Source organism: Miniopterus natalensis, chromosome X (assembly GCF_054644295.1).
Source record: "Miniopterus natalensis isolate mMinNat1 chromosome X, mMinNat1.hap1, whole genome shotgun sequence".
Taxonomy (NCBI): Eukaryota; Metazoa; Chordata; class Mammalia; order Chiroptera; family Miniopteridae; genus Miniopterus; species Miniopterus natalensis.
This window is the reverse complement of record NC_142103.1, coordinates 61,936,839-61,948,614: the sequence shown is the minus strand read 5'-3', so window position 1 is coordinate 61,948,614 and position 11,776 is coordinate 61,936,839. Positions and strand designations below refer to the sequence as shown.

The 11,776-nt window shown below is 39.1% G+C and overlaps 1 pseudogene; it reads left to right on the top strand.

Moving 5' to 3' along the window:
* Nucleotides 1-7,319: 7,319 nt before the first annotated feature.
* Nucleotides 7,320-7,834, top strand: LOC148090516 (transmembrane protein 217B pseudogene; annotated as a pseudogene).
* Nucleotides 7,835-11,776: the final 3,942 nt, after the last annotated feature.

Sequence of the window (11,776 nt, the reverse complement as noted above, 5' to 3'; positions counted from 1 at the left end):
TGTGTATGTAGTCAGATGAGTTCAGAGAAAATCCTGAAGCTTCCATAGCCCACCTGCTACTAGCATCATGATGGTCTTCCATCCATGCAATTCATAGAGTGGATGTCACAGTCTGATGAGACATCAGGGAAGTGATGTGTAGTATTTATTTAGTATCATTAACAATTATTAATTCAGGCCAGAAAGCCAAGCACAAAGTGTATAATACTATCATTGCTAATGCTGAGGAAGAGACCAACCCCTGTAGTTCCTGAAGGTCCAGAGATACTATTCAGAGAATTTGAGCTCTGAGGGTAGATGAACAGCAAAACCCATGTGGAACAAAACCACAGAAACACACTTAAAACTGGTGGAGGGTTTGGGAATAAGGGGCCTATGCAGGAGTATGATTATTAGTCCTCACCTCTGTATGGAATCTGGAACCAGACTTCCTGGGTGGTAATCCTGGCTCTGCTATTTTAATGTCTGTGAGATGTTGGATGAGTTACATAATGTCTGTGTGCATCAGTACTAGTACTTATATTACAGAATCCTTTTGAGTAGTAAATAAGTTAATATTTGTAAACTGATTAGAATAGTGGCTAGTGCATAGTAAGTGTTCTATAAATGTTATTAAAATAATAATTAAAGAGAGTAATTTTTTAGCAGTGCATTTAAGATTTTCTCTCCTTAAGCAGGCTCCCATCTATCTCTTAAGCCTAATTTTTTACCATTTTCTCTTTAAATTGATACTTCAATAATAAAATAAGTGAAACCATACCAACAGATTGAATGTTTCTGAGCCTTAGCCTTGTCCTGGAATGTCCTTTTTATCATGTTCATTAAGAAAATTTGTGAGATTGCAAGGTGGCATCGAATTAAGTGGAAGCTACACTGACACTCTCCTAGGACCAAACTGGAATTAAAACTAAATTATAGAAAAAACATCCAGAATAATCAACTGAAAACTAGCTGGAGAGAAACTCATAACCAAGGGATGTAAACGGGAGACTGCATAGACAGTGGTAGAAAGGGCAGAGGCATGAGAAGGCTGGCTGGACTTCCACAAGCAGCAGTTTAAGGTCCAGAAGGATATTTTAGCTGTCGCAGTTCCCACTGAGAACTCTGGGGCTTAAACACCAGGCTAGGCTCCCCAGCCCAGAGAAGCAAAACTGAGAAAGGTGCCCACATAACATCTGGCTGTGAAAAGCAGTGGGGTTTCTGTCTGCCAAGGAGAGATGGCTGGAAATGCAGTCACCCTCTCTGTTAAAGGGCCAACACACCACATTTTGTGTGCAGCCATTCACCTTGGGCTCTGGCAGAGGGAGGGCAGAGTGGACTACAGCTGTGTGAGGAGAATCCAGGGATGCTGACACTGGGGATAGAGCTCAGAGGGCAGCCATCTGGATTTCTCTGCTGAGTCAATCCCTCATACTTCAGAGGACGTCTTTCTCAGGCAGACCTTTACCATCCAGGGAGGAAGCAATTGTCCCGCCCTGTTGGAAAATACCTCAACCCACCCTGTGAAGTTTACACCTTGCTGTGGTATACAGCCTGAGGCTCATTAAGAGATTCAGAATAACAATCAGCCTTCTGGCAAAGGTGGATGACTGGGTGTCTTGAGTCTTTGCCTGATCTGCTTATGGACCCAGGGCTTGGAAAAGAATACATTGGTGTGCATCTTTGTCCTTTCCAAATGCATCCAGCCTCAACAGGGGGAGCCACAAGTTGTGGATTGTTGATAGCTCCAAATAGGGTACTCAAGGCCAGTCAGAAACAGTGTCTGATATTGACCTGCACCAGAGACTATCCAAAAAGACTGGGAGTCATAGAAGATCTACTAGAGATAAGTGAAATGGAGTTAAGCAACCTATCTGATATAGAGTTCAGAATTCTGATTGTAAGGATGCTCAACAGCATGAGAAAATATATGCAAACTATAAAGGAAATTAAGAATGACATAGAAATAAAGAATATACTGGAAGGAATAAACAGCAGATTAGTGAAAGCTGAAGATCAGATTAGCGAATTGGAAGTCAGGATAGAAAAAAGCACTCAATCAGAGATCCAAAAAGAAAAAAAATATATTAAAAAACAGGAGGACAATTTAAGGGAGCTGTGGGACAACATGAAATGAAACAATATTCACATCATAGGAGTAACAGAAGGTGAAGAAAGTATGCAAGGGGTAGAGCACCTGTTTGAAGAAATAACGACAGAAAGCTTCCCTATCCTGGTGAAGAAGAAAAAAATCATATGAGTTGAGGAGGCACAGAGAGTCCTAAGAGAGAAGAACCCAAAGAGGCCCCACCCAGACACATCATAATTAAAATGACAAAAATTCAATACAAAGATAAAATGTTAAAGGCAGCAAGAGAAAAGCACTTTGTTATCTACAAAGGAGCTTTCATCAGGCTGTCAGCTGACTTCTCAGCAGAAACTCTAGAGGCCAGAAGGGAATGGCATGAAGTATACAAAGTATTGCAAAAAAGTATCTGAAACCAAGACTACTCTATCCAGCAAGGCTATTATTCAAAATAAGTGGTGAAATAAAGAGCTTCCCAGCGGAAAAAAAAAAAAAGAGAGACTAAAGGAGTTTATTACCACCAAACCAGCATTGCAGGAAATGTTAAAGGGACTGCAGTAATAAGAATAAGAAATATATATAAAGAGAAGCATAGGCATAAAAATTAAAATAGCAATCAGTAATAACCTTAACTTCAAATGAGTTTAATGCTCCAATCAAAAGACATAGGGTAGCTGAATGGATAAGGAAACATGACCCAGATATAATCTGTCTACAAGAGACCCACCTCAGAACAAGAGACTCACACAAGATGAGAGTGAAGGGGTGCAAATGGAAATGAAAGAAAAGCTGGGGTAACAATACTCACATCTGACCAAATAGACTTCAAAGAGAAGGCCATAACAGGGGACAAGTAAGGTCACAAAATAACACTAAAAGCATCATTCCAGCAAGATGATATAATCCTGGTAAACATACATGCACCAAATACAGGAGCACCTAAATATAAAAAAATCTTCTGGAGCACTTTAAGGAAGAGATTGACAGCAATACAGTCATAGCAGGGGACTTTAAAACCCCACTGACTTCACTGGATAGATCTTCCAGATAAAATATCAACAAGGAAACAGTGAGCATAAATGAAACACTAAATCAGATGGACTTAATTGACATTTACAGAACATTTCACCCCAAAGCTTCAGAATATACATTCTTCTTAAGTGCACATGGGACATTGTCAAAGGCAGACCACATGTTAGGACATAAAGCAAGACTCTACAAGTTCAAGAAGGTTGAAATCATATCAAGCATCTTTTCTGATCACAATGGCATGAAATTAGAAATCAACTACAATAAAAACACTAAAAATATATTTAAACACATGGATGCTATATAGCATGTTTTTAAACAATGAATGGGTTACCAATGAGATCAAGGAAGAAATAAAAAACTTCCTAAAAACAAATGAAAATGGACACATAACAACACAAAATCTATGAGACACAGTGAAAGCAGTCCTGAGAAGGAAGTTCATAGCACTATAGGCCTACCTCAAAAAACAAGAAAAACTTTTAAAAAACTACCTAACCCTGGAAATTAAAGACTTAGAAAGAGAATAACAAGAAAAACCCAGAGTAAGTAGAAGAAAGGAAATAAAGATCTGGGTGGAAATAAATGACACAGAGACTCAAAAAAACAATACAAAAAATCAATGAAACCAAGAGCTGGTTCTTTGAAAAGATAAACAAGATTAATGAAACTTTAGCCAGACTCATCAAGAAACAAAGACAGAGGACAGAAAATAGATAAAATCAAAAATGAAAGAGCGAAGTAACAACTGACACCACAGAAATAGGAAGGATCATCAGAAAATACTATGAAAAACTATTTGCCAACAAGCTGGACAATGTGGATCAAATGGACAAATTCCTAGAAAAATACAAACTTCCAAAACTGAATCAGGAATAACTGGAGAAGTTGAATGGGCCAATAACAGCTGATGAAGTTGAAGCAGTAATAGAAAAACTCCCAGCAAATAAAAGCCCTTGCTAGGATGGCTTCACAGGGGAGTGCTACCAAGCATTCAAAGAAGAACCAACACCTACCCTTCTCAAGCTATTCCAAAGAATCAAAGAGGAAGGAGCACTTCCAATTCTTTTTATGAAGTCAACATTATAATTCCAAAACCAGATAAAAACACACAGAGAATGAGAATTATAGGCCAATACTCCTGTTGAACATAGATGTTAAAATCCTCAAAAAATATTAACAAATTGGATCCAGCAATATATTAAAAAGATTATACACCATGACCAAATGGGATTTATTTCAGGATGCAAGGCTAGTACCTTATTCGCAAATAAGTTAATGTGATGCATCACATAAACAAATTGAAAGAATAAAATCACATGATCATATCAATAGATGCAGAGAAAGCATTTGATAATTTCCAGCACCCATTTATGACAAAAATTCTCAGCAAAGTGGCAGTTGAGGGGATTATACCTCAACATGGTAAAGGCCATATATTACAAACCAACAGCCAACATTATACTCAATGGGCAAAATCTAAAACCACTTCCCCTAAGAACAGGAACAAGACAGGGGTGTCCACTTTCACCACTCTTATTTAACATAGTACTGGAAGTCCTAGCTACAGCGATGAGACAAAAAGAAACATAAAAGGATTCAAATTGGAATGGAGAAAGTAAAACTGCCATTATTCACAGATGACATGATATTGTACATAGAAAAACCATAGAGACTTCACCAAAAACTACTAGAATTAATCAATGAATTTGGCAATATACCAGGGTACAAAATTAATACCCAGAAATCGATGGCATTTTTATATACCAATAATGAACTCTCAGAAAGAAAAACTAAAAAAAAACACACCAATTTTTCATTGCTACAAATAAGTTAAGATACTTAGGGATAAGCTTAACCAATGAGGTAAAAGACCTGTACTCTGAGAACTACAGGACATTGCAAAAAGAGATAGAGGAAGATATAAACAAGTGAAAGAAATCACCAGGTTCATGGATTGGCAAAACTTACAGCATTAAAATGTCCATACAACCCAAAGAAAGCTTTAGACTCAATGCAATCCCCATTAAAATACCAATGGCATATTTCACAGATCTAGAACACATACTCTAAAAATTTCTATGGAACCACAAAAGACACCGAATAGCCAAAGCAATATTGAGAAAGAACAACAAAGTTGGAGGGAGCACAATACCAGATATGAAGTTATACTACAAAGTCACTGTAATAAAAAGAGCCTGGTACTGGCACAATAACAAGCATATGGATCAATGGTACAGAACAGAGCCCAGAAATTAACCCAAGCCATTATGTTCAATTAATATTTGACAAAAGAGGCAAGAGCATACAATGGAGTAAAGACAGTCTCTTCAATAAATGGTGTTGCCCAGCTGGGTGTGGTTCAGTGGTTGAGCGTCAACCTAGGATCCAGGCGATTGGGGTTTGATTCCCAGTCAGGGCACATGCCCGGGTTGCAGGCTTGATCCCTAGTTGGGATAATTGGACAGACACTTGCAAAAAATGAAACTAAACCACCAACTTGTCCATACACAAGAATAAACTTAAAATGGAAAAATATTTACTTATTTTTTATTTTTTAAAATATATCTTTATTGATTTCAGAGTGAGGAAAGGAGAGGGAGAGACAGAGATAGAAACATCAATGATGAGAGAGTCATTGATCGAGCCTGCAACCCGGGCATGTGCCCTGACCAGGAATCAAACCCCGATCGCCTGGATCCTAGGTCGATGCTCAACGGCTGAGCCACGCCCAGCTGGGCAAAATGAAAAAAGATTTAAATGTGAGTCACAAAATCAAAAAATCATAGAAGAAATTACAGGCAGCAAAATCTCAGACATCTCTCATAGCAATATGTTTGCCAATACATCTCCTAAGGCATGGGAAACAAAGGACAAAATAAACAAATGGGACTACATCAAAATAAAAATCTTCTTCACAGCAAAAGAAACCATCAACAAAACAAAAAGGGAGCCCACTGTATGGTAGAATATATTTGTCATTGATACATGTGATAAGGGGTAATTATACAAAATATATAAGGAACTCATACAACTTAACAAAAGGAAGACAAACCATCCAATTTAAAAATGGGCAAAGGGCCTAAATAGACACTTCTCCAAAATAGACATACAAATGACTAAGAGACATATGAAAAAATGTTCAAAATCACTAATCATCCAAGAGATGCAAATTAAAATAACAATGAGATATCACCTCACACCTGACAGAATGGCTAATATCAACAAAACAACAAATATCAAGTGCTGGCCAGGATGTGAACAAAAAGGAATCCTAGTACTCTGCTGGTGGGTATGCAGACAGGTGCAGCCACTACAGAAAGCAGTATGGAGTTTCCTCAAAAAAAATAAAAGTGGAACTGCTTTTTGACCCAGTGATCCCACTTCTAGGAATATATCCTAAGCAACCAGAAACACCAATCAGAAAGAACATATGCACCCCTATGTTTATAGCAGCACAGTTTACAATAGCTAAGATCTGGAAACAGCCTAAGTGCCCATCAGCAGATGAGTGGATAAAAAAGCTGTGGTACTTTTACACCACGGAATATTTTGCAGCTGTAAAAATGAAGGATCTCACCCTTTGGGACAAACTGGATGGACCTCGAGAGTATTATGGTAAGCGTTATAAGCCAGTCAGAGAAAGACCAGTATCACATGGTCTCACTCATATGTGGAATCTAATGAACAAAATAAACTGATGAACACAATAGATCCAGAGATATAGAAGCATAGAACAGACTGAGGACTCTCAGAGGGAAGGCAGGGGTAGGGGAGTAAGGGGGGAGAATTTAATCAAAGAACTTATATGACTATGTGCATAACCCATGAACACAGACAGTAATGTGGAGGAGGATGGGAGGGGGTGGAGGGAATCAATGGGGAATAAAGGGAGGCATATGTAATATTTTCAACAATAAAGATTTTTTGAAAAAGAAAATTTGTCTTTCTAATACTTCCAGTCAAGATGGCAGAGTAGGTATTTCTGTGCTTACCTCCTCCCATGATCACATCAAAAGTACAACTATATTACAGAACTACCAACATTCATAATCACCTGAAGACTACCTGAACAAAAGTCCTATAACTAAGGATATACCTGTAGAAGAAACCATATCAAGACTATGGTTGCTAGTCAGTATGGTGAATACGAAGGAGGGAGCTTTGCTCTGGAGTTCTCTGAATTGAGAGTCAGAGATATTCTGGTAAAACAAGTGTAAATTCAATGACGAGATGTTTTTCCCTTTTTGTGGGCATCTTCTCTATCCTCAACTCCATCCCGTTCCTTATCTTTGACTTGAATTAGGTTAGATTTATTGGCTATGAGGACAAGCTCAACATCTATAATGGACACATGTCTGAGATAGTCTCTCAGGTCATGATCCACCAAAACAGTATCAGCATTGGCCTATCCACCATCACCATCATGGTGACCTCCCTGCTCCTTTATTGCGTCTGCATGAACAACTATGTGGGGTTGCTGTGCTGTTCTATGTGATTTGTTGCCTCTGAGCTCATCGCTCATCAGCTCCTTCATGGTCCTGCTCATCAATGAGACCACAAAAGAGCAGTTCAGAAGTTGAATTACCTCCACTTGATCTTCCAAATTTCCTTATTCTTCCACACTTCTTCTGTCTGCCTTTTATCATCAAGTATACATACACCCTTTGTAAGGACCCCAAGACTTTCAGCAAGATAGGCCGCCACAGGCATTCCTTCATCAGTACACTTAATATGTGACTGCCTGTTGGGCTGCAAACATTGTACTGCAAGTTAAACTCAACTGCACCGGGAAGATAAGAGAGGGCGGTGTAGTACTCCCCAGCAAAGGAGACCCCTTTTCCCTACATGCCTTCTGTTGATTCTACTTATTTTTTGGGTTCTCAAGTTTTATGCACTTAAGAGTGATTTTGGAGGGAGGAAGGGTTGCACTGATCAATTATTGTACATGTGTGTGTTTGTGACTTGTTTTAGCACTAAATTATATACTGCCTTTGTGCTAAAAAATTCTTCTCTTGCCCAGCCCAGTGTGGCTCAGCTGTTGAGCATCAACCTAGGATCCAGGAGATTGCAGTTCAATTCCTGGTCACAACACATGCCCAGGTTGTGGGCTCAACCCCCAGTTGGGGTTGTGCAGGAGGCAGTCAATCAATGATGACTCTCTCATCATTGATATTTCTCTCTTTATCTCTCCCTCTCCCTTCCTCTCTCTGAAATAAATAAAAGTATATTTTAAAAAATTTCCTCTTCTCTTTTAAAAAGCCATCTCAGTCATAATCTCCCCCAGAAAGCCTTTACTAAGCCTTTACTGCCATCTTGTTTTCCCACTTCCTTAACCTAGGCACTCACTTATTTTTACAATCACTGGAGCTTGTACACAATGATAGCTCACATTTTGTACTTTATTTTTTGTGGGCTGGTTCACCACAGTTAGACAATGAGATATTGAATGCAGAGACCATAATGTTATTCATTGGTTTCTTCTCAGCCTTGATCCCATAGCTTGGTACACAGTAGGAGCTTTAAAAATGTTGGCTGACAAGCCTTGAATGCAAATCATTTTTAATAACTACTGATCTTGTGCCATTATGGCAACAACTTGGTGTTATAAACACTATCATTAGCCTCATTTTACAGATGAAGAAATTGAGGTTGAGAGAGGTTAGGGTACATCAAGTTCTCATCCAGATAATGAATAACAGAGGTGGGACATAATTCCAGGCCTTTTTAAACATAGTGCTCTTTCCACAGCAATGTATTTGTTGTCTGCCTGATTTTATTAGTATTGGTAATGGTTGATGTTTATTGACTATTTACTAAGCTCAATGCACTAGACTGAGCACATAGCACAGTGTGTCATTTAATCCTCTCAACAATCCTACACGGCTTATCCCATTATGATACTCATTTACAAATGAAGAAATTGATTCATACAGAGATGACACAATTTGCCCAAACTCACACAGGATTTTAACCCAGTATAAATTTATAGCATGAAGCTGTATCCTCTACCAAGTCTCAACTGAAACTTAACAAAAGTGACTTCCTCAAGATCCTACTACTAGCAAACGGGTTTTTGAACCCATATCCTAGTGCTTCTGAAGATCTCTTTACATCACCTGTGACTTCATTAGTGGTCAAGAAATGAAGAACTTTTCATGAGGGGGATACTTCTGGGGAGTTGAAATTTCAGTTACTGAGCTTGGGATTTGGGAACCATGACTCCTCATGGAGAAGGTGATGCTTAAGATGGCTTTTGAAAAGAGAAAATATATATATAGTTTTTAGCACAAAGGCAGTATATAATAAATGCTAGAACAAGTCACAAACACACACCTACAATAATTAAAGAGATGTAAGAGGAGAGGTAGGCTAATGTTCATGTCCTGTCTTGTATCCTCAAAAATTTGTGATGAGCACGTTACCTATCCTAGTGACAAAGGAGAGGTGGACACAAAGGATAATGAGGTTGGGAGAAATCAATTACTGAAATGGAGCCCTAGTTGAGCAAGTTTCAGCAAGGCAATATTTTTATCTTCTGCTTAGCCAGTGATAATCTCCCTAGGCAAGTATTTACTTAATAAGAAAGGACAAGGGAGTTCATTATTTTGATTTAATTTATTTGCTGCAGTCATTTGAAGTTGCTTATCTTTAAATCAGCAATGATAAATAAAATATATTATCTGATTTCCCAGATTTATGAGCAATAATGCGTCCATCGCAATTGCCTCCAGGTATCTAAGAACAATGCATGAACACAGGAAGGGACCAAAGCAAAGAACAAAATTTAAGAGTTTTCTGGTTAGGAGATAACTTGGTAACTAGGCAAAGGTACCCATTGACAAAAGTGTGTGGTGTGGTTAACATACCAGAGCCAGCCAAGCCTGGTGATTCAGGACATAACTTAATCATTAAAAAGCTGCCATGATCATAGGTCTCCAGACCTCCCTGACAAGTTGATTTATCTCCTTGGGATAATCATGCTCCAGGGCATTGCAACTTTGAGTTACCTTAGCAGGTCAAGAAGATAGATACATGCTTCTTTGCCTGAGACCATAAGCAATGCAGGAAAACTCTCCAGAATGCCCATTAACTGGGAAACTGAAGCTATGGCAGAACTCAGACTAGAAACCAGGACCTTTCACTGCAAGCCAGCATTTCTACCCCTTCACTTTAGTATTTTATTTACTCATCATATTTGTAGGTGAGGGAAGAGAGGATTTAGATATATGACTGTATAGTGCATAGAGAAAAACTGAAGGTAGCTGTAGTACCTGTGTTTCCAAATACATCAAAGGTTCAGACAGAACAATGGATTTGTGATCAGAAACCCCAGGTTTCACTCACACCTGTGCCGTTATTTAGGTCATCTCGGGGAAATCCTTTTACTTTTCAGAATCTTACTTTTGCCATCTGTAAAGCAAGGAGAATGAAACCTGTCTAGTGGGTTTATGGGCAGAGGGGTTATGCAGATTGTCTGAGATATGGGGAAGATCTGTAGGGATGGTCAAGACGGTGGATCACAGACTCTCCTATAGCATTCCCCCTCCATTCATTAGCCACCAAATGTTTTGATTTTGCATTTTAAATGACTTTTATTTTGTGTCCATGCCATTTTTGAATATGTACTATGTGGAGAATATCATTCTAGGTGCTTTAACAGATAGAGAAATAGGCTTTTCCCAGCAATATAAGAAGTTAAATGAGTGATAACTAGAGCTACAAGAACTGACCTGAAGGCCAGTGGCAGGAAAACTTTTGTCTCCAAAGCAGCCTTTGGGGAGGTCTCACCTGAATCAGTGTGTAAATCCTCCTACCAAATCTGGTTCCTTCAGTGCCCCCTTTCCTACCCTATCCACCCTGTATATGGTCGGAAGGTGCATCAAGTTCAAGTTCTTTTGCTTAGCATTCTAGGGTCATCCCATCCTCGTCTCAGTGACCTTCTCTCTTACCAACTCTCTTCTCCCCAGTATTAACTACCCATGATCCTCGGGCTTGGCTCTTTACAGAGCCCCCTCACCCCCATGATCACTCACTTTCAAAATACTATCCTTATTCCAATCTTTCCTCTCTACTTATCTATTTCTTTACCTATTGTCACTCTACTCCCTCATCTTTCAGATACCAGTTACACTTCCACTTCTTCAGAGTTTATCTCCTCTGAGTTCCTGAAATCAGAACCATGTAGTTTAGCTCTGAATTATTAAAGTCTCAGATGATCCCAGGCTTTGTGCCCTGCCTTCTTAATTTTAATCCTCAGCTTCTTGAAGGCAGGAATCAAATTAAGATACATATTTGCTGACTGATGACTTAAGTAATAAATGTCCTAACTCAGAGACTCAAAGATCCAGGGGACCTGAGAGGGGCTGTAGGGACATAGCTTGGGCAACCTGCTCAATGTTTTCCTTATAACAGGAGATAGGAGTTCAAATAAGCACCAAAAGAGAGAAATAGGGAAAGCTCAAAAGGGTCATGGAAAGACAATAGAAATGGGGGCACCAGGCAGCTAAACCCCAGGTGTCTGATGAGGAGCTCCTCCTGCCTAGGGGAATATCAGGGCCTCAGAACCTGCCTTCAGCAATTCTCCCACTACTATGCTTAAGCTTCTTCACTGCCAAGAGTAACAAATCTTCTTGTCTGAGAACCGTCTTTTATCCAGGTCCGTTTTCCACTGTTTGAAAC